Below are 25,665 nucleotides of genomic sequence, written 5' to 3' on the forward strand. Positions count from 1 at the left end.
AGCAAATCGATCAAACAGATTACATAGCATATGATCACCCTAACCAGGATACCGTCCTAGTTGATCACTAGCATAACATCACCCTACGACTCAGCCAACACACTAATTATGTACATACGCCTTTCCAGGCCATGACCTTTCGGTCCACATCACAATGCCTTCCGGCCCACAACATATAATGCCTTCCGGCCCTCTACATATAATGCCTTCCGGCCCATATCATAATGACAGACAACTACCCGGATTTCCATCCGATAAAGGGTCGGCCTTGATGCCTTAAACCCTATTGATATAGTGAGGATAACTCACCTCGAAATTGCCGACTGAATGGATAACCCAAGCTGCTCCAATCCCTGATACGATCTCCACCACTGGACAACCACCAACGCACTGAACTCAAAACAATAATTAACAATTACCAAAATGCCCCTGGAAACCACTGGTCAACCCTTGGTCAAAGACAAGGTCAAAGTCAACCCCTGACTGACTCTACGATCCCTGATCCCTGATACGATCTCCACCACTGGACAACCACCAACGCACTGAACTCAAAACAATAATTAACAATTACCAAAATGCCCCTGGAAACCACTGGTCAACCCTTGGTCAAAGACAAGGTCAAAGTCAACCCCTGACTGACTCTACTCGCCGAGTCAACCCGATGACTCGCCGAGTCCCCATACTCAGAACTTCCCTCAATCCGCGACCTAACTCGCCGAGTCACCCCGAGACTCGTCGAGTTCAACAACTCTGAGTCCACTCGCACACAACTCACAGAGTCATCCCTTGACTCACCGATTCCCGACTCGACCAGCAAATATTGGAACCCTTCGACAAGACTCGTCGAGCCCAAGAACAGACTCGCCGAGTCTAAGGCTATCTTCAACCTATTCACCGAGTTGTTCATACAACTCGCCGAGTTCCAGGCCATCTTCATCCAACTCGCCGAGTTGTTCTTCCAACTCGCCGAGTCCCAGCTCATCTTCAAGCAACTCGTCGAGTACACCCATGTGACTCGTCGAGTACCACAGGTTTGAATCCATTCAGAAGCATTCCAGGCCATGCAATTGCTCCAAAACATAGATCTAGCCTCCTACAACTCATCCATCACGTAAAGTGGCAACCTTTACGTGAATCCATAGAGATCTAGGCCATTTGCACATTGGGCTAGGGTTTGGGACATGATGACTCCACTAAAAACACTCCAACACAGGGACTTTCATGCTCTCTGATCCTTCTCCATTCCAGATCTGAGGTAGCAACCTCAGATCTAACCTCTAGACTCCAATTACATCCAAAGACAAGTTCCCCACAAACCCCAAAATGAAGAAGCAACATAACAACAGCCCAAGAACGAGATATTACCTCCAAGAAACGCCCCAACTGCAATGAAACTCGAATCCAAGCAAAGCCCCTTGCTCCAAGCCTTCAAATTCCCAAAATTCCTTCAACAAACACCTCCTTCAAGCTCCCAAATGAGATATGATCATTCACACATGAAGGCTAAGGGTTTCTGGACTTGAGGATGAATAAAGAGGCTGAGAGAGGGCTGTTATGTCCTTTATATAGGGCTCAACCCCGAGAATTAGGGTTTTCTCCACTCAGCGCCTACTCGTCGAGTCCATCTTACTGACTCGCCGAGTCGGCTACTTAACACGCGACCCAGTCGCGACTCTACTCGCCGAGTCCACCCATGGACTCGCCGAGTCACTCTTTCTCAATTTACTCTTTTAGCCCTTCTACTCTACTTGATATTTCGGGATGTTACAATTCTCCCCCACTTAAATTAGGCTTCGTCCTCGAAGCCTACAACAATTCAAACCCAAAGATACTCCCACAACGCGCCAACTGGCCTTAACCGGACCTAATCCCTCAAGGCATACCCATCGAAACTCAAACACACTTTCTCTTTCCTTACGGTGTCCTGACCACCGTCTTGAGCCGGGCACCGGCTGTACCCTCTAATAATCACACTCAACAACCGAGAATTACCCATGACGCATCACTGACCCAAATCTCAATAATCACTTGGCCCATAAGGGCTAGAAAGCCATGAACCATCGGATCCCCGATCCGAATCCCACTCTATCCATTCCGTGACGACGGAAAGACCCGTTCTCAATCTCAGAGCAACTCCCACGAGTTCTCCTCTTGCAATCACATACACATACTGAACTTGCTCCCGCACCCTTAGGTTGGGAAAACCCGGTACCCTGATGATATCCTCCATCATCCCCCAGAATGAACCACTAATACATATCCAATACCCTGATCAGAATCACACTGAGAGCCCAAGACTCTCTCCCTGCATCCCTCCCAAGTCTCTTGGCTCTACATCTGCGGAATTCCTCCGCAACCTCAGCAGACATCCCAAACCGGATGAGCTTCTAATCCACTGCCGCAAACACTCTGCTCAAAAACCATACTCGAATTACTCAAATCATAGCTCTACTCTGCCGCTTTCACTTCCGTGAACTTGCACTCCCTCTCGGAGTTACACACCTCTCTCACTTCCTTTTCCAAGGAATCCACTTGGCCATATTGCCACTCCAACAAGTGCCACGGTGCTCGCCCAACGCTACATCATTCTTTTTAGCGTATCCGTTATCCATCCAATCTATATACTCTGACTCCCAACGCAGGGACTCTCAAGCCCCTGCACTATCTCCACTAATCAAGATCACTACCCGGGGCCAAACCTTCTAATGCAATCACACCATATCATACACAATCCAAATCCTCAAACTGATCCAACAATATCTGCAGAGTCTTCAGCGTGACTGGACCGCCTCGCCAGGCCTTCAGTCCATCTAGACCACTCTCAGAACCTTCAGCCAATCTGGACCGCTCTCAGTGCCTTCAGTTTGGCTGGACCATTCTCCGAGCCTTCGGCCTGACTGGTACGCCTACCAGTCTTCAGTCTATCCGGACCGCTCAACTAACATTCAACATTCCGGGCTATCCCCCCCGGAAATCCTCCCATGCATACCGTTCTAGCCCTCTAAGGGTTCCGAACCCTAAATCCATCATACATACTCGATCCCGGCCTGCTCCCAGGCCCCCCACAATCAAATGCCCTAGGTCTGAATCCCGCCCCGCATGTCCGACATTTACTCCTATCAGCCTATACTCTGGGCTGACAGAACACTTGCTGAATCCCGACAGCTAAGCACTCTCAAATACTCATCGATCTCCCGGAGAATTCTCCGATTCTCCCCCAGTTGGGCACTAACTAACAACCACCGGTCGCCATCACCGACCTCCCAGAACAACTCTTTCATAAGGAAAACACTTACACGCGTACTGCGTCCCACAAGCATAAACAACCTCAACGAGATCTCCAATCAACACTGATCAACCTGCTCGAAAGAAACTCAATCTGCATCTAACCCCTCCTCAGAAAGCAGATGCTACCCGGCCTGCAACCCAATGCTGGGTTTCCACTGATAACCTTCATGAGCGATAACCAACGGAATTCCCAAAACAATAACTCATAACAAAAACCACAACCCGCAAAAATGACGAATACCGCATCGAAAACCACACAAAGATACCAGCACAAAACAATACACCACGATAATCACAAGATAACAAGACATCAAGAAGGAAACATACCCGCAGCTGCATCCGGCACTGCCCTGACCTCCTCTGCTACAAGCTAAAAAGCACGATCCTGAGCCCTTGGGGGCTCCGCTCCACCCTGACCACCACCTGTGATCCTCATCGTGGCCGGTGCTAGAGCCTGCACCGGTCCTGTAGCAAGCTGTGGACAGTCGACCCTCAAATGCCCAACCTGATGACAATGATAGCAAATCCTCAAATCCCGAACTGGCGCTGACTGCAGACAATCCCTCACATAGTGCCCCTCCTTCCCGCACTTGCGGCATGCACCACCGGACCTACAAACCCCAGTGTGACCCCTCCCACACTTCCCACAAGTGTGGCTGCTCAGATTCCCCACTCTAGCATCAACGGTCTTAGACCGTTTCGGCGCCGGCTGCGACTGCACCGGAGCCTACCTCAGCTCACGCAACTGCAACTCAATCTCTAACTCACGCCGCCTAGTGGCCTCCTGCAACTCCAATAAGGTCTCGCACCTCTGCGCAGACACAAACTGCCTGATGTCCCTCTTGAGCATGCTCAGATATCGAGACATCTGAGCCTGCTCCGAAGCGAACTCTGGGCAAAACATCGCCCTCTCAGTGAACATCCTGGTGATCTCAGTCACCGACTCCGAACCCTGCTTCAGCTCAAGGAACTCCTGAGCCAATCTCTCCCTCTCAACTTGCGGAACATAACGAGTGCTGAACATTTCTCTGAACTGATCCCATGATACCGCAGCCCTCTGCGCATCTGAATATGACGCCGTGGTCAATCTCCACCAATCCTTCGCCCCGAGCCTCAACAGGTTCAGAGCACACCTCACCCTCTGATTAGCAGGGCATAAACACGTGAAGAAACACCCATCCACGTCTGATAACCATCTCATAGCAACAATCGGGTCCCGAACTCCATCGAAGGTGGGAGGCTTCGTATAAGCGAAGTCCCGATACTGAAAACCCCGACCAGCTCCTCCCCCTGCCGCCGCTACAGCCGCTGTAGCCGCCGTGGCAGCCGTCTCTACGAGAGCCGCATAGCGCTCATCAAAATACACAACCATGGCGGTCTTAATCGACCCATACAGCTCCGGCAACTCAGCCCGGAACAGCTCAGCAATCTCATCACGCAGGATCTCCCGAATCCTCGCATCCAACTCGCACATGCTCATCTGACCGATGACTTCGGGCGGCACCGGTCCGCCCAGAACTTTCTCTCTAGCTCTCGATCCTGATCCGGATCCACTCTCATCATGCCTCGGAATCTCCATACTGAAAAATACCACACAAAATCTCAGACTCTTCCCACAACCTGGGATTCAACTCTCTCAACCCAACCCTAGAGATCATGGTTTCCCTGATACGCATATGGGTCCTGTGCTTTCAGTAGTACGGGCCCATACTACCTTCCACACCTACCCATATTTGTATGAAGTACTACCACAACACCCTAGAGAAACATGCATAGCAACGCTCAACCCTCACCACTAGAGGAACACTGAAAACATTCCAAAAGGAACCCTAAGCTACAGGCATCACAAATCAGGCAACATATCATGAAATCCTGAAGATCCTTAGCCTATCACTAACATGCTGTTCTATCAAAGCTCAAAAACAAATAATATGCATGATATTTTGGGGTTACTTACTGGCTCCAGCTGATCGTACCTCCGCGTCCTCCCTTACTCATTTTGAAAACCATTTTAAATACTCTTTTGAAAACTCTCCTCGATTTGAGACTGAATTCACACGAATGTTCCTCCAGTTCACTCAAACCAAGGCTCTGATACCAACTTGTAACGACCGAAAAATACAACCAATTTAATTTTTTTTTTCAAAAACATCTCGATTCGATTAAATCTTTACAAAAAGGTTTTCAATACAAAACATTTAACGTGTTCCCAGAATCACAATACTATAAAATTATGAGGAGCGGTACGATCACGCCTTCGCCTTGCCACAGCCTCCTGAAGAACCTGAAAAACATGAAACCACAACTGTAAGCCCGAAAGCTTAGTGAGATATCCCCAAAATACCAACCACACATACGCCCTTCCAGGCTACGACCTTCCGGTCCAAATCGCATTGCCTTCCGGCCCATAACATTTTGCCTTCCGGCCCATAACGTATTGCCTTCCGGCCCATAACATTTTGCCTTCCGGCCCATAACGTATTGCCTTCCGGCCCATAACATAAAAAGCATACATAACATAACAGAACATAGAACAGCCATGTATATATGGATCAAACTCCAGTCCAAGCAACCGTGTGCACATAACATATAATCATATAACAGTTCACAGTCAGCAAATCGATCAAACAGATCACATAGCATATGATCACCCTAACCAGGATACCGTCCTAGCTGATCACTAGCATAACATCACCCTACGACTCAGCCAACACACTAATTACGTACATACGCCTTTCCAGGCTATGACCTTCCGGTCCACATCACAATGCCTTCCGGCCTACAACATATAATGCCTTTTGGCCCTCTACATATAATGCCTTCCGGTCCATATCATAATGACAGACAACTACCCGGATTTCCATCCGATAAAGGGTCGGCCTTGATGCCTTAAACCCTATTGATATAGTGAGGATAACTCACCTCGAAATTGCCGACTGAACGGATAACCCAAGCTACTCCGATCCCTGATACGATCTCCACCACTGGGCAACCACCAATGCACTGAACTCAAAACAATAATCAACAATTACCAAAATGCCCCTAGAAACCACTGGTCAACCCTTGGTCAAAGACAAGGTCAAAGTCAACCCCTGACTGACTCTACTCGCCGAGTCCCCATACTCAGAACTTCCCTCAATCCGCGACCTAACTCGCCGAGTCACCCCGAGACTCGTCGAGTTCAACAAATCCGAGTCCACTCGCACACAACTCACCGAGTCATCCCTTGACTCACCGATTCCCGACTCGACCAGCAAATATTGGAACTCTTCGACAAGACTCGTCGAGCCCAAGAACAGACTCGCCGAGTCTAAGGCTATCTTCAACCTACTCGCCGAGTTGTTCATACAACTCGCCGAGTTCCAGGCCATCTTCATCCAACTCGCCGAGTCCCAGCTCATCTTCAAGCAACTCGTCGAGTACACCCATGTGACTCGTCGAGTACCACCGGTCTGAATCCATTCAGAAGCATTCCAGGCCATGCAATTGCTCCAAAACATAGATCTAGCCTCCTACAACTCATCCATCACGTAAAGTGGCAACCTTTACGTGAATCCATAGAGATCTAGGCCATTTGCACATTGGGCTAGGGTTTGGGACATGATGACTCCACTAAAAACACTCCAACACAGGGACTTTCATGCTCTCTGATCCTTCTCCATTCCAGATCTGAGGTAGCAAACTCAGATCTAACCTCTAGACTCCAATTACATCCAAAGACAAGTTCCCCACAAACCCCAAAATGAAGAAGCAACATAACAACAGCCCAAGAACGAGATATTACCTCCAAGAAACGCCCCAACTGCAATGAAACTCGAATCCAAGCAAAGCCCCTTGCTCCAAGCCTTCAAATTCCCAAAATTCCTTCAACAAACACCTCCTTCAAGCTCCCAAATGAGATATGATCATTCACACACGAAGGCTAAGGGTTTCTGGACTTGAGGATGAATAAAGAGGCTGAGAGAGGGCTATTATGTCCTTTATATAGGGCTCAACTCGGAGAATTAGGGTTTTCTCCACTCAGCGCCTACTCGTCGAGTCCATCTTACTGACTCGCCGAGTCGGCTACTTAACACGCAACCCAGTCGCGACTCTACTCGCCGAGTCCACCCATGGACTCGCCGAGTCACTCTTTCCCAATTTACTCTTTTAGCCCTTCTACTCTACTTGATATTTCGGGATGTTACAAATGCATTTGATCTAATACAAAATAATAGTTAAGTTTACTATAGAATTTAATTTCTTTTAATTCTAATCCTACTAGAAAATTGCCACATTAGCGACGGCCAAAGTCAATGGAAATGGATTTTACATAAGGAATAGCAACCGACCAAAATTTGTCAACTTATGGGTAATTTTTTACCGACGGATCTAACCAAATGGATCAACAGAAAAACATGTCAATAATTACTATCCGCTATGTACTTAATTAAACTAACTTGTCATCTAAACGTACACAATCTAGTACTTTAATGATGCAAGCAAACACACATGAAAAAAAAAGTTGCTGTCAAAAACGATGGTTTGGTAAAACCGTAAAAGATTTCCACCAAATAACCTAAATAATCGCATATAATCCGTCAGTTTTTTTACCCCTAGTTGGCCAGGGAGTGTTATATAGAAGACTCAAAAAAAAAACATTCCTCCAAGGAATCTTCCCGTTTTTCAGTCTTTATTGTATCATTTTGTGTGGAAATACTAATAGTATATATAATATTGATGAAGAACGTAAGTATGTACAATATATATATATATATATATATATATATATATATATAGGGTTAAGTTCAAATGAGAACACTATTTAATGTGAGAACGTGAGAACACTAGCTCTAAGTGGTTTTATGTTCTCCTCCTCGAGGACTTCGAAACGATATATTATATGTCCAAAATAGAGTATATGTGAATGAGATATCGATACTCAAAGATGGGTATTTGAGAATAAATTTAACATCAAGAGAGGAATGTGGGAATGATTCCCACATTGGTAGAAAGACCAAACCAAATAAGGTTTATAAGTTTGAATGCTTGAAAGGCTTACAAGCTTGTGTCTATGATTATGCTACAATTCCTACCCGCGCGTAGGGGGTGCAAATCTTGGATTTTGTAGACCAAAAACACCGAACTCGTGCATGGGCGTGACCTGCGAACACGAATGCAGCTCCGAAAACTCGAGCGCGCGCTACCCTTGTTTTTGCTAAACTTGACAGTTTTGGTCCCTATTTTTGAATTCTGTAACGGATGCATTAACTGCGTAATTAATGACATTTATTGGCATTAAACGCTTAATCAATTAGTGATTTGTTTCCATTTCTGTAACGGATGCATTAATTGCATAATTAATGACATTTATTGGCATTAAACGCTTAATCAATTAGTGATTTTGTAACATCGTAAAAACTTAAACAATTTTTCGCATTTTAAAAAAAACCATGTATTTTCATTTACATCCACATTTTAAAATATTGTATCATCACTATCTCAATACAAAACCCCCAAGATCAAAACATATGAACTCCAGTGTCCGTGTGTACAAGTCATGCCGGCGCCTTCCCGCGATCATCACTGGTACCTGAAACACCACACATAACACTGTAAGCATAAATGCTTAGTTAGTTCCCCAAAATACCACATAACACATATCAGTCACTCAAGGCTGTAACTCTGTTGACCCTCTGGTCGAATATCTCTGTGGGACCCTCTTGGTCCCATAACTCTGTGGACCCACTGGTCCTAGCTCTGTAAACTCTGAATCATGCATATCACATATCACAATAAATCACAACACATAATATCATACAAATACACTGGCATATAACTCTAGAATACTCAGTCACATAACTTTGTTACCACACTAGGTAAAGTATAGTGAGAAGACTCGCCTCAGATGTCTCGGTATATCTCTAACTCGGTAGAAATATGATCTAGCCTCCGCCTAATTACACAAAGTAAATATTCTCATAAATATAACTCTCGAGACTAGACTCAACCCTCTCTAGGAGCACGATGTCGCCGACCTGAAACTCGAGCTCGGACCGACGCCTGTCCGTATAACTCTTCTGACGACTCTGAGCGGTCAACAACCTCTGTCTGACCTGCTGAATCTGCTCCGTCATCTGAAGTACGATCTCGGTACTACCCATCACACGCTGCCCTACCTCTCCCCAGCAAATGGGGGTCCGACACCTCCTCCCATACAACAGCTTAAAGGGTGGCATACCAATGCTCGAATGATGGCTGTTGTTGTAGGAAAACTCTGCCAAGGGCAAGTACATGTCCCAACTCCCGCCAAAATCCAACACACATGCTCGGAGCATGTCCTCGAGCGGCTGAATCGTCCACTCATTCTGCCCGTCAGTCTGTGGGTGGTATGCGGTACTAAAATGCAGTCTCGTACCCAATTCCTCATGAAACTTCTTCCAGAATCTGGAAGTGAAACGTACATCTCGATCTGAGACAATCGAGATCGGCACTCCATGTCGCGATACCACCTCTCTCACGTACATCTCTGCCAACCTCTCCGCGGAAGAGCTCTCACTGATAGCAAGGAAATGAGCGCTCTTCGTCAACCTGTCCACAATCACCCAAATTGCATCGACACCTCTCGTAGTCCTTGGCAATTTGGTGATGAAATCCATGGTAATCTGTTCCCATTTCCACTCGGGAATCTCTAACGGCTGCAGCTTACCATGTGGACGCTGGTGCTCGGCCTTAACCCTACGACAGATCAAGCATCTCTCCACAAACCATGCGACATCCCTCTAATACTCCCTCTTCAGATCCAAATACATCTTAGTGGCCCCGGGATGGATCGAGAATTTCGATCGATGAGCCTCTTCCATCAAAATGGTACGTGTCCCGCCCACAAACGGTACCCATATCCGACCCTGAAATGTCATAAGCCCCCAGCTATCGGTAACGAATTCCGATACAGCCCGACAACTCGCTCTCTTCTGGTTTTCTGGCCTCACGGCCTCAGCCTGAGCCCGACGAATAGTGTCCAAAACCGGAGTCATCACTGTCAATCTCAAACAAACATCTCGCATCGGGGTGCCCTCTGCCCTACGGCTCAGTGCATCGGCTACAACATTAGCCTTGCAGGGGTGGTACAGGATCTCACAATCGTAATCCTTCACCACATCTAACCATCTCCTCTGGCGCATATCCAGGTTGGGCTGATCCATTAGATACTTCAGGCTCTTGTAGTCCGTGTATATGGTACACCAAACCCCATACAGATAGTGACGCCAGATCTTGAGGGCGAACACCACCGCCCCTAACTCCAAATCGTGGGTGGGATACCTCGTCTCATGAGGCTTCAGTTGCCTCGATGCATATGCTATGACATGCCCTCTCTGTATCAGCACCGCTCCCAGCCCAGATATTGACGCGTCACAATACACTACGAAATCCTCCATCCCCTCCAGGAGGGCTAACACCGGAGCTTCGCATAATCTCTGGCGAAGTGTGTTGGGTCAAAAATATGGTTTATACTTTGCTTTTCTAGGAAAATATATTTTTATGTAATATTGTATGTGTTTGCGGTTTGTGTGTACGGCCGTACACGTGTGTACGGCCGCACACCCTGTGTACGACCGTACACAGGGTGTGCGGTTGTACACATGTGTATGGCTGGAGGTCCATATAAATTGAGGAGTGCATGTGGGAGTGTACAGTTAGAAGAGAGAAGGCTAGAGAAGAGAGAGAAAGTTAGAGAGAAGAAGTGTGTGTGAAAGAGAATCTATTGTATGGAGCATCATTCATATTGAATACATCATTAGATTCTTAATCTTCTTCTTCTCCTTCTCTTCTATATTGATCTGACATCATCCAATTGATTGGGATTCCGCACCATCAATTGGATTTGATTAATACACAAGCAATTTTGGGGACTTACAATTGGTATCAGAGCTTGGTTGTATTAATCAATTTTTTCAGATTTGTAGCTTATTTGATCTTATTTTGAAAAGAGAATAACATTTTTGGATAGATCTCGCAAAAATAAGGGGGGTTACTTCTTTGCATTTTTCATAAAAACGAGTTTTTGATCGAGTTTTGGAGCAAAAAAGGGGTGAAAAACGTCGTTTTTTTCGCGAATCTGTTGAAAGTGTGCGGCCAGACTTTGAAGGTGTGCGGCTCAGCAGCCTCGGTGTGTGCGGTTCGGAGTATACGGCTCGGTGTGCGGCCTCGGAGTGTGCGGCTCAGTCACGGTGTGCGGTCTCGGATTACGGCTCGGAGTTTGCGACTAGGTCTTCGGTTCTTGGTCTCGCCTCGGAATCCACGGCTCAGCTTCGCTCTAGGCTCAACAGCGTCCGGCTCGCACGCAGCCTCGTCCTCGCAGAGCAGTGTCCTTGCATCGCTTCGCAAATCATCCTCGCTTCGCGGTATCCATTAAAAATATAAACGGGTTTGAAGGCACCGGGGATCGAACCCGGGACCTCTAGGTCTTTGACACAGCGATTTACCAACTCAACTATCGGACACCTTGGTTCCCTACTTCGAAATTTAATTCATATAGGGTCTCTCTCGGTTCCAAATTTCGAAAATTGATTCTTTTAACCCCAAAATTCAATTTCTTTTCATTTTAAATTCCAAATTCAACCAAAATTTTAGTTTTTAAATTTTAACTTTTATTTTTGACTTTTTACTTAAAATTTTGACTTTGACTTTTAAAAGTTGACCTTTGACTTTAAATTTTGACTTTCTCGTTTGACTTTTAATTTTTCAAATTTGGCTTTTCGGTTTGACTTTTAAGTTTGACTTTTGATTTTACTGTTTAAATTTGACTTTTAAGGTTGACTTTCTCGGTTTTTAAGTCAAAGGACAATTAAAAATATAAAAATATATAAAAAAATTAAATTAAAAAAAAAAAAGAAAAAAGAAAATGAGTTCCACATCAATTCCGGTAAATGAAGTTTCATGTACTCCATCTTGTAAAGCTACGATTAAATTTCTTCGTGATCAAATCGATTTATTAAAAAGAGAAAATGAGGACCTCAAATACGAAGGCTATACTCTAAGGAAAGGTCAGAAACCTTTAAAAGCTCAATTAGAGGCCAAGACTAAGGACTTTAGGAAATTACAAGAAGATTACAGCAACAAGTGTGAAAATTATGATCACATTAAACGCAAACTTGCTGCTGTAACTGAAGAACTTGACGCTTTGAAAATTAAGTGTGGAAAAACAGACATTAGTTTCAAAAATTATACTGCATCAAGTAAGACAGTCGAGTCCTTAGTAGAAAATCAATTGAGTTTTAAAGATAATCAAACCAAGGGTCTAGGGTATCACAGTGTGCCACCTCCTTTTAATCACAATTATAACCCACCATTTGAGACCAATGAGGAAGAAATGCCTGCTCAGTATGGCCAAACCCCTGCTCCAGATTCAGTTAAGACTGAACAATCAGGGCCAACTGAGGGTGTTGAGTTGAACGATACTAATGCTTCTACTTCATGTGCAGGTAAAGTAGCAGAGGATGAGAACAAGGAGAACACCATTGAACAAACCAACATCTCCTTGAACTCTGAATCTGTTGCTTCGAACTCAGTTGCTTCTAATTAACCTGTTGTTAAGAAGTACAGGCCACCAAGTCAAGTGAAACAGCCGACCTGTTGCAGCTGTGCGTGTGGGAAAAGCAAGAGGCGAGGCAAGGACACGCCACCAGGGGCAGGAAGAAACAATTTTCCAGTGAAGAAAAAGGCTTGTTTTCACTATGGAACACCTGGTCATATTGCCCGAAATTGTCCAAATCGCGCATACGTTCCTTATTATGCACAAGGCTGGCAGAACGCGCCACATTCATACAATAGCGACTGGAATGCCCAGAAGGCCAAGAATCAAACTCCCAAGGGCAAGAAGGGAATGTCGGCTAAGAAATCAAATCCAAGAGATGCTCCAGTGAAGCCAAAATCAAAGTAATCTCAACGGCCAACATCAAGTCCCAAAGCAAGTACTGAGCCACCCATCGGATCGAAAAAGAAATGGGTTAAACCCAACTACAAATGGGTTCCAAAGGCTCACTCTCCCAAATCAACTAATAACTCTAATATTTCTTCATCTTCTGTTTGTGATAAACAGGATATGTCATGGGAGAGAGTACCGTGCAAGGATGACAAAGGTCGACCCAGTTTCAAAATGAACTGGGTTCCAAAGACCAACTGATCCCGCTCTGTTTCGGAGTAGCTATGGAGGCATATCATCAGACTTCGGTTTGTTGGTAGTAGCTGTTCCAGGCACATGATAGGAGACAGCTCTCAACTGTACAGTACTCAGAACATTATTTGAGAGTATGTGTCCTTGGCGGGAAAGGAAGAAAGGAAGAGATCACAAACGGCGTTTATGCTTAACGACATGAAGAATTTTCGGATCTGTTCTGAGTTTATGCGTGTTGTTCTCAGACCTTCTGGATGCAAATTCAATCGGTGACTTACGGTTTGCGTTTTCTTCTCTATACTCCTGAGTTTTTCTTAACCTGATTCGCTTTAAAGACTAATTTTTGTTTTAGGATAGTTTAAATTTGCGTATTTACTTTTGTTTCTCTCTTATGCACAAATTTAGGGGGAGAAATAAAAACAAAACAAAAATTAGAAAATTTTAAAAATCCAAAAACATTAGAAAATCAGATAATCAAAAAAAATTGTTGGTTATGAAATGTGTTGCTTGAGGGAGATGTTCTGAGAAGTGATATGATAAAGTGATAACAGGCAACCCGAGTCTGCGTAACGTACCCGAATTTGAAGGTTCTATGCTCTGGTTTGATGTGTCGGTAGGCACGAAAGATTCTAAATGGACATGACTAGGCAGATTTGAACTTAGGAAATCAAATGACTTGACAAATCTTGACCTAGATAGTTCCGTTTAGACTGACAATACGACGCTTGGATAGGTTGAGCAGGGAGATATATATGGGAATCTACTCGTCACATTAATTGAACCCGTACTTGGAACCGTGGTTTAACTTTTCCTCGATGTGCGGATTCTGTCCTTAATTCCGGTTGGATGGGGCGACTGGTAAATTCCGATAAATTAGGTCTGTAGAATATCATTTTCTTTCTTTCCGTCTGTTAGTCATATGTTGTCTCCTTTGCGCGACTTCCAATCCGACCTGGTACACAACATATGCAACTCTATTTCTCTATAGGTTATATATGTGAAAGACTTCTTATCTGTTAGCCATATGCTGTCTCCTATGCGCGATTTCTAATCCGACCTGGTACACAGCATATGCAACCTTCTACTTCTCAACCCCTCTGAAGTAATAAGTAATAAGTAATAGAATTCTGAATCTATCCTCTCTCTCTCTGAATGGTTGTCTGCTCACCCGGTGTAAGGAGTACTCTAGAAGTTCTTGATGGCTGGGGCATATCAGGAAGCGGGAAAGACGTTCTAGTACACTTAAAATTGAACATACACAAATTGTCTATAGATCTCGCTGCTCAATTTAGGTGGATAACAATATCCCTGGTCGTCGTCAGATGAATGGTCCTTAAGATATAGTATCTAAGAAATTAGGACCAGATATAATTTTTAGGAACTTAAGTTCACCTGTCTTGTAACAAATAGTATGTCCTAAATTTGTCACAATTTTTCGTGTTTAAGTGGACAACAATACCGACGATCGACTAGACAAAGATGTGAATATGAAAGATACCGATAAGTGGATAAAGGCTGTCTAAAAACTTTGATCCCAAATCTCTCTTAAAGTTAGATATCATTTTTATTTTTGTTAAATTTGTCATAGTTTCTTCTAATTTAAATATTAGGGGAGAATTAAAAATTAAAAAAAAATCAGAAAAATTCAAAAATAAAAAAAAATCAAAGAAAAATCAGAAAAATTTAAAAATCCAAAAATAGTGTTATTTCTGTTTTATTTCTTGTTCAGAAAAATCAAAAATCCAAAAATATTTTTTGTTTCTGTTTTCATTTGTGTGCTAAGTTTTCTTTTAGTTTTGTTTTGTTTCGAAAAGTGATTTCAGGTATAGATAAGACTCATGGAGTTTGTGTTGAAGATTTCTGATCCAAGGCTTCATTCGTGAGCATCGAAGAATTCACATTCGAAGGAGCAAGAAATGAAGATTATTATTTCGACATTCAATCTGTCAACCCCAGAAGCATGGTGAAGCTGTACTTGAAGATTATGTGACGGATTGCATTGAAGCCTCCTCAACCAGTCTACTGCTATCTTAAACCTGCTGAAGTGATCCAGTAGATTATTTCTCTTCGTTGTTCTCTCTGAAGATTCTCAAGCTGAAAGCGCTATCTTTCAAGAATCTCTACAAGAAGCCTCCTCACCCAATATACGTTCAATGTCAAATTCTGCAGAAATCCCAACTGCTCAAGATGAAGTCATTTATTGAAGATTCATATGTTCATCTTGATGTTGTGAAGCAATTTGAAGATTAATGCTGAAGCCAAGCTCCCAATGAAGATTAACAAGAAAAAGGCAACTACTTTTTAGGGGGAGTTTGTTGGGCCAATTAGAAAAGAAAGCTATAAACCAAGGGGGAGATTGTTGGGTCAAAAATATGGTTTATACTTTGCTTTTCTAGGAAAATATATTTTTATGTAATGTTGTATGTGTTTGCGGTTTGTGTGTACGGCCGTACACGTGTGTACGGCCGCACACCCTATGTACGGCCGTACACAGGGTGTGCGGTTGTACACATGTGTATGGCTGGAGGTCCATATAAATTGAGGAGTGCATGTGGGAGTGTACGGTTAGAAGAGAGAAGGCTAGAGAAGAGAGAGAAAGTTAAAGAGAAGAAGTGTGTGTGAAAGAGAATCTATTGTATGGAGCATCATTCATATTGAATACATCATTAGATTCTTAATCTTCTTCTTCTCCTTCTCTTCTATATTGATCTGACATCATCCAATTGATTGGGATTCCGCACCATCAATTGGATCTGATTGATACAAAAGCAATTTTGGGGACTTACAAAGTGTCTCGAAGGAGGCCTGCTGCTCTGGACCCCATGAAAAAGCAACACCCTTCCGGGTCAACTTGGTGAGTGGCACGGCGATCTTTGAGAAATCCCTGATAAGTCTCCAATAATAACCAGCCAACCTTAGGAAACTCCTGATCTCGGTAGGTGACCTCGGCACCTCCCAACTCATCACTGCCTCAATCTTGGCCGGATCGACCAATATCCCTTTCTAGTTCACGAGGTGCCCTAGGAACTGGACCTCTCGCAACCAAAAATCATACTTGGAGAATTTGGCATAAAGCCTCTCCGATCTCAGGACTCCGAGGATCTCCCTCAAATGCTCCTCATGCTGCTCTCTGGATCTCGAATACACCAATATGTCGTCGATGAACACGATCACCGAGCGATCCAACATCGGTCTGCACACTCTATTCATGAGATCCATGAACACCGATGGTGCGTTGGTGAGTCCGAAAGGCATCACCACGAACTCGTAATGCCCATAACGAGTCTGGAATGCTGTCTTCTGGACGTCCTCATCTCGCACCCTCACGTGATGATACCCAGACCTCAAATCGATCTTGGAGAACCAAGATGCTCCCTGCAACTGATAGAACAAATCGTCGATCCTCGGCAACGGGTAACGGTTATTGACCGTTAGCTTGTTCAACTCCCAGTAATAAATGCACATCCAGTGTGAACCATCCTTCTTCTTGACAAAAAGGATAGGCGCCCCCCATGGTGAATTGCTTGGCCGAATAAACCCCTTCCCCAGCAGCTCCTGGAGCTGCGAGGATAACTCTTGCATCTCTGGAGGCACAAGGCGATAAGGCACCTTGGCGATAGGCGCAGCTCCCAGAACCAAATCGATACTGAACTCTACCTGCCTCTCCGGAGGCACACCCGGCAATTCCTCTGGAAACACATCCGAAAACTCACGCACTATCGGGACCTCATCAACTGACTTCGGTCTCTCTGAATCAACCCTCACATCCATCACATATGCCACAAAACCCCTACAGCCCTGCTGTAGACTCTGTCTTGCTCTGGCGGCCGAACAAAATGCTGACCCAGCACGTGTACCCTCGCCGTACACCGTAAGAACTCCCCCACTAGGGTCTCGTATGGTCACCATCTGTCTCTCGCAGTCGATAACCTCTCCCACTCTGCTCAACCAGTCCATGCCCACGATGACACATACATCCCCCATCGCAATAGGAACCAAATCAATCGGAAACTCGACGCCGAAAACCTCGAGTACACATCCTCGGATTACCTCGGCGGCATACACCGTCCTCTCATCAGCTATGAAAACCCTCAGAGGTCGACTCAACGCCTCTCAACTAATACTGATGTGCTGACTAAAAGCCAAAGATATAAAAGACCGACTTGCACTCGAGTCAAATAACACCAAGGGAAGTACAGAATTCACAAGAAAAGTACCTACGCATAACATAAAATAAACACTATATCCCAACATCAAAATCAATACAAGAATGGATACATACCAGCCACAACGTCGGGCACAACGCAGACCTCCTTCGCAGTCAGCTGAAAGGCTCTCCCTCGTGCCTTCGGTACCTCGGCCTTCACTGGCCGGCTCTCAGCAGCTCTGATAGCAGCAGGGGCAGATCCCTGAGGTGCTCCCTGATCTGTCCCTCGCAACTGTGGACACTCTGCCTTGCGGTGCCCGGTCTGGTTGCAGTGGAAACACACTGCAAACCCCTTGGGGCAATCCTTGGCCATAGGCCCCTCGTTGCCACATTTGTAGCAAGATCCTGCTCTGCACACCCCATTGTGGCTCTTGCCGCACTTACCACAGGTGTGGCAGTTCTGACCCCCAGATCTCGAATCAGCGGGCTTGGCCCGCTTGGCTGCCGGCTGAGACTATGTCGGTCGCCGATCCCTCCCCTGAGACTCAGCCTCCTCCCTAGCCTGAGTCTCCAGCTCTATCTCCCTCTTCCGGGCATTTGCCTGAAGCTCAACAAATGTCCGGTACGTCGAGTTCGCCACAAACTCCCGTATATCCCTCCTCTAAATGCTCAAATATCGACTCATACGTTCCTGCTCGGAGGACACGTGCTCTGGGCAGAACATCGCCCGCTCATGGAACATCCTCGTAATCATTGTGATAGACTCAGAACCCTGCTTGAGGGTTAAAAACTCCTAGGCCAAACGCTCCCTCTCCACCTGGGGAACATACTCATCTCGAAACATAGCAGTGAACCTCTCCCAGGTCACTGCAGCAAGCTCAGCAGGCGTATAATACGTCGTCACAAACTTCCACCGGTCCTTTGCTCCCAAGCGAAGCTGGTTCAGCGCGAACCGGACTCTCAAATGCTCAGGAGATGAGCAAGTAAATAAACACCCCTCAATGTCTGAAATCCACCTCATCGCTGCAATCGGGTCCTAGGTCCCATCAAACTCTGGTGGTTTTGTGTTGCTGAACTCCCAGAATAGCAACGCATCACCACCCTGCGGTCTAGCCGTAGCTACAGCTGCAGTGGCCGCAGCAACAACAGCATCAGTAAGAACAACGTATCTCTCATCAAATGTCTCTATCAGGGTGGTCTTGATAGACCCTAACATCTCTGGAATCTCAGCACAGATGGCAGCAGCCACCTCATCATGAATCGTCTGGTGGAGCTCCTAGTCGCTCACACCCCCTCCACTAGTCCCTAGTCTGTGGCGCGTTCCCACCATGATACCTCTCTGAAATACAACACAAAATATCAAGACTCGCTCGAGCGTGCACACACTCGATACCCCCAATCCTACTTGGTCCTGGTACCCTAAGGATTCTTACTTGGGTTGCGCACTGGCTCGGTGCTTTCAGTAGTACGGGCCCAATACTACCGACCACACCGACTCAACATTCATCCCAAGTCCTCCTCCCAGAGTCCCACATTTCCAAGCACTCTACTCTCTTAATCATGTGCTACTCACAAGTAGATATCTCATAAACACCTCACTTCTATCTAAACACTCTCAAACATTTCAAGCAGCAAAATCCCCTAGACTAAGGCATCATATATCAGGTCACTCTAATCCTAATAAGAATACCTAGTATACTCTAGCATGCATATCATAATTCATCATATAGCATAACATAACATACCTGATAGCACTTATTGAAAGGGTATTCGGGTGTTGGCTGATCATACACACGACTCTGCTCTGTTTATCTCAAAACTCTTTTTACGCTTTTCAAAAAAATTACTTTATTACCAAAATTCTTCTCAAATCCTCAGTTTGAGTTCAGATACGCCCGAAGATGCATCTGAATCCCTCAAACCAAGGCTCTGATACCAACTTGTAACACCGTAAAAACTCAAACAATTTTCCGCATTTTAAAAAAAAAACATGAATTTTCATTTACATCCACATTTTAAAATATTGTATCATCACTATCTCAACACAAAACCCCCAAAATCAAAACATATGAACTCCAGTGTGCGTGTGTACGAGTCATGCCGGCGCCTTCCCACGATCATCACTGGTACCTGAAACACCACACATAACACTGTAAGCATAAATGTTTAGTGAGTTCCCCAAAATACCACATAACACATATCAGCCACTCAAGCCTATAACTTTGTTGACCCTCTGGTCGAATATCTCTGTGGGACCCTCTTGGTCCCATAACTCTGTGGACCCACTGGTCCTAACTCTGTAAACTCTGAATCATGCATATCACATATCACAATAAATCACAACACATAATATCATACAAATACACTAGCATATAACTCTAGAATACTTTGTCACAAAACTTTGTTACCACACTAGGTAAAGTATAGTGAGAAGACTCACCTCAGATGTCTCGGTATATCTCTGACTCGGTAGAAATATGATCTAGCCTCCGCCTAATCACACAAAGTAAATATTCTCATAAATATAACTCTCGATACTAGACTCAACCCTCTCTAGGTGAAAGACCATTTTACCCCTCTATCAGCTCAAAGGCCACATTGTTGACCAAACCCTAAAAGTAAACAAAAAATTCAACGGACAAACTTTGACCCGACTCGTCGAGTGCACTTGGGCAACTCGGCGAGTCTACACGTGTCTACTGACTCTCTTAGTCCCTCATGGCACGTCGAGTCCCTCCCATTACGCGACGAGTCACACCTGGCATGAATCGCGGGGCCACCCCGACTCAACTCGCCGAGTGTCAAGAACAACTCGGCGTGTTCCGCCTTGAACTTCAGTCCCCTAAATCTCCCTGACTCACCGAGTTATTTCCCCAACTCGGCAAGTCTACTCACTGAGTCATTTATGGGAAATCCTCACCCTACTCGCCGAGTCTGATCTTCGGACTCGGCGAGTTCATGCCATGCACAAACTCCATAGACCTCCTGAGGTTAGATCTGTTCCTTTAATCCATAGATCTGACCTTCCCAAGCATGATAATCACATAAAGTTCAGACCTTAACACTCATATAACATCTAAATGGTCTAACTTGGTGATTTAGCCCCAAAAATGACATCCTAATCTCATGGCTCCCAAAATAACTCATAAAGCTCCAATGGTTTAGGTCTCTGGACCTCTTTGGGTCCAGAACCAAAGCATAGACTCGAGAAGGGACCAATTGCTCCACTTATCCATCCTCTAAAGGGGGTTAGAAAACCCTAACTCTAAAAATCAGCACCAAAACTAAAGAAGGTCTGAATAAATACCTCAATATGAACTCTATGAACTCAGAAGTCACCAAAATTGCACCTCCTTCAGCCTCCTCTTGCCTTGGTCACCACTTTCTTGCAAATACACCAACAAAAAGATCAAGAATGGCCTCTCCTTCCTCACAAATGCTCTAGATCTCTTAGGGGTTCTCTCTGGGGTTTGGTAGCCGCAAATGACGGCCCTAAGGGCCTTTAAATAGGTCCCAAACCCAGGAAATTAGGGTTTCATTAAACAACGTGGACTCGCCGAGTCCACTCATGAACTCGCCGAGTCCGGCTATGAACCCGTATACTAATCTGTGACCATACTCGGGGAGTCTAAACACCAACTCGCCGATTCCCCTCTCAATCTCCAAAAATAAATGGAATAATTAATATACCTGGGATACCGGGTGTTACAGATTTGTTTCCATTGCACGATTCACTATAAAAGAAGACCTTACCTTGCCGTCTCATTCAAACATACGAATGAAAATACTCTTCTTCTTCCTCATTCTCTGTGCTCCTGCTTCTCTGTCTCATTCAAACATACAAAGACATTATACTAACAATATATATATATATATATATATATATATATATATATATATATATATATATATGTAGTAATTTACTAAATTCTAATGTGAATGTTAAATATGTGATTGTTCATATATTCGGTTATGAATAATGTCATAAAGTTGTACATACAAAATTTTAATGTGAAAATTAATGTGTGATTGTTAGTATATTTGTTGATGAATAGTGTCATATCTTTGTATATACAAAATTCATAGTAGAATAGTAACATAACATCATCTGCACAACACCCACAAAAACAATTCAAATCAACATTTAATTAGTTTAGTATTTTTAGGCACACAACTACACAAATAAAGATAGATGGCCACTGGAATTGGTGTGGTAATACATCATTTTGTTTTTGAAGGGAGCCTATCAAAGTCTGAAATTGATGAACTGTGGAGACCATACAGATGGCCACGAGTAACAACACTTATTCAAATCTAACATTAACCTACTACTTAGCAACAAAGAATAAACTCCAATCTTGGTGACATGTGAAGCTTTCTTATTCCCCATGATCAAATTTATCTTTCTATGCTCCACATCCTCACTTCTTCTTAGGCCCTGCAAATCAGAACATATATGTAACGACCCAATTTTCAAGTCCAAAAATTTCGTTTTAAAACATTACTTTAGAAAACATTAATAATTAAAAACATTGTTTGATCAACCATAACACAACGTAAACCATGTCCAAAAGCCAAATCATACAACCAATCAAAATCAGAGTATAAATCCCAGAGAATCTCGTAAATGTTGAAACCAGTAAGAGTGTGTGTGTGTGTGTGTGACATGCTGCTACCGCGCCGGCTCCTTTCCCCTAGCTGAGGAGGTACCTAAAACCAGCACTAAAAACCGTAAGCACGAAGCTTAGTGAGTTCCCCCACTGTACCACATACCATATAATCACATAACATACACCTATTGTCAGGCATATCTGGGTGCCCAACCTACCCCTTCGGCCCTCTCGACCGGACATTGCCTAGCATATCTGGGTGCTGGCCTCCCCTTCGGTCCTCTCGACCGGATACTGCCTAGCATATCTGGGTGCTGGCCTCCCCTTCGGTCCTCTCGACCGGATACTGGGGAACTATTTATCCCCTCTACTACTACTACATAACATGTATCGCAATATCAATGTCTATCTAACATGGCTGGGTATGACTACCCCTTCGGCCCTACCGACCGGATATCTTGGGGACTATCTCCCCCTACTGTCACTAGCACATAGCATCATATCATACTAGCATATAAACGCAACACAGGTAGTAGTAATCCCTAGATAAATATCACAGAGACAATCATCTACATACAACTCCTATTGGTGGGCCGGCATTGTGGCCGTAGACCCACTACTACTGGAAGGTAACTCACCTTGAAGTAGCTGCTGATCTGATCGGAAACTGACTGCCTACTGCTGCTGCTGCTGCTCCGGAAATCCTCCAGCTGCAATTCCCACAACATACTTAATCAAACACTGCAAACTGTCCTTTGGGTAAAATGACCATTTTACCCCTGATCATGACCTAAGTCAAAGTCAGAGTCAACTTTCAGTTGACTCGACTCGCCGAGTTGGCTTTCCAACTCGTCGAGTCCCTACCTAAACGATTGTCCTGAATCCCGTTTCTACTTGTCGAGTTGGGCGACGACTCGATGAGTTCTCCTTCTAAGCTGATATTCAAGTCCTCCAACCTACTCGCTGAGTTGTATGAACAACTCGTCAAGTTCATCTTCATCCGATGAACACTTATGCTAAGACTCGCCGAGTTGTATGAACAACTCGCCGAGTCTGTTCTTGATCTAAGGAGATTGCCTTGAACTCGCCGAGTTCCTCCATAGATGAGTTCAACTTCTGACCTACTGAGTCACACCCCGTGACTCACTGCTCACTCGACACTGCGAAACGGGGACAAACTCGGAGACTCGCGAACAGACTCGCTGAGTCACATGAACGACTCACCGAGTCGTTGCCATGCACTCACTAAATACACAGATCTGCTCGATTCCAGTCCATGCCATCCACAAATCTGGACTCCTAGAACACAAATCACACGTAAAGTTTCCAACTTTATGTGTAGATATTCACCAATATGGATTTTAGGGTTCAATATGTACCCAAAAGGGTAGATCTAGGGTCTTCATGCAATAAGGGTCCATAAAGGCAACAGATCTGAGCTCCTGGAGCTCAACCATGTCTATATCTAAGGGCCAATCAGCTTATTACGGAATAATTTGCACATACAAACTTAGGGATTGGCTCAAGAAGGACTTAAATGAAGTAATGAGCATAGAAACAGGGGGAAAATGGATTATACCTCATAGGAACTACTGAAGGAGTACAAAGATGCCTGGATTCCTTCCCTTCCTCTTGATCTACTTCCCCTTTTTTCTCAAAACCTTCAAGAACACACAACAATGGCTTCAAACTCTCAATGAACAAGCTTAGAACGAGGGTTGGGAGCTCTGGGAGGTGAATGGGGGCTGGCTTGGGGCAGATATGTTGTTTAAATAGAGTGCAAACCCATGAAACTTAGGGTTTCATCCAACAGCTGTGACTCGCCGAGTCCAAGATATGGACTCGCCGAGTCGCCAACTTAAACGTGTCCCGGGTCCTGCATCTACTCGGCGAGTCGGACCTATGACTCGCCGAGTCCAAGGCTAAAAGAAGAGAAATACTCAAATAAGATTTACGTACCAGGAACCAGGTGCTACAAATCTCCCCCATTTATTTTAGACTTCGTCCTCGAAGTCTGCTGTTCGATCCTGAAACAGCTCGGGGTAATGCTCTATCATCTCGTCCACCGGCTCCCAAGTCCATTTTGAACCCTTGCGGTGCTGCCATTGCACCTTCACTAGCTCCACCCTCTTGTTCCTCAAATCCTTCGACTTCTTGTCAAGGATTGCGACTGGCCGCTCAATGTAATTCAGGCTGTCATCAACCTGAATATCCTCCAAAGGCACAAGTGTTGAATCGTCCACTAGGCACTTCCGCAACTGAGAAACATGGAAAGTGTTGTGGATCTGGCTGAGCTCGGCTGGCAGATCCAGCCTATACGCCACCTTACCCACCCGGGCTACGACCCTGAACGGTCCGATGAATCTCGGGCCCAACTTGCCCCGCTTCCTGAATCGAATGACGCCTTTCCATGGCGACACCTTCAGGAGAACCATATCCCCGACTTGGAACTCCAAGTCGGATCGACGCTTGTCGGCGTAACTTTTCTACCGACTCTGAGCAGTCTAAAGGCTGCTCCGGACCTGCTGGATCCTCTCGGTCGTCTTGAGCACCACTTTGGTGCTCCCCATGACTCTCTGGCCAACTTCACCCGAGCATATCGGGGTCCTGCACCTTCGTCCGTACAACATCTCAAATGGGGGACGGTCGATACTCGCATGATTGCTGTTTTTGTAGGAGAACTCGGCCAGGGGAAGATAGGTATCCCAGCTACCACCAAAGTCTAGCACGCACGCCCGCAACATATCCTCCAGAGTCTGGATGGTCCGCTCGCTCTGACCATCCGTCTGCGGGTGAAAGACGGTGCTAAAATGCAAACGAGTGCCTAACTCGTCATGAAATCTCTTCCAAAATCTGGAAGTAAAATGCACATCCCTGTCCAAGATCACCAATACCGGCACCCCGTGCCGTGCCATGATCTCCCTGATATAAATGTCGGCAAATTTCTCGGCCGATATGCTCTCTTGAATCGGAATAAAATGAGCACTCTTGGTCAATCTATCCACGATGACCCAAATCGAATCCACTCCATGCGCGGTCCTGGGAAGCTTCGTGATAAAATCCATCGTGATATCTTCCCATTTCCACAGTGGAATATCCAACGGCTGCATCTTGCCATGTGGTCTCTGATGTTCGGCCTTGACCTTCCTGCAGGTCAAACACCGCTCAACGTACCATGCCACATCCCTCTTCATGCAGGGCCACCAATAATCTAGACGAAGATCCCTATACATCTTCGTCGCCCCGAGATGAATAGAGAATCGGGACATGTGCGCCTCCTCCATCAAAATCTGGCGCACACCTCCGTGATACGGCACCCACACCCTACGGTGTAATGCCAATAGTCCTCAGTTATCATAATCAAAAGAGGAAACCTGACCCACCACACGCTCGCTCTTCCGATGTTCCTCCTTGATAGCCTCCTGTTGGGCCTCCCGAATCTGCTCCAACAAGGGAGTCACTAC

The sequence above is a fragment of the Lactuca serriola genome, chromosome 8 (genome assembly GCF_051521515.1).
Source record: "Lactuca serriola cultivar US96UC23 chromosome 8, Lser_US96UC23_V15, whole genome shotgun sequence".
In the NCBI taxonomy this organism is placed as follows: Eukaryota; Viridiplantae; Streptophyta; class Magnoliopsida; order Asterales; family Asteraceae; genus Lactuca; species Lactuca serriola.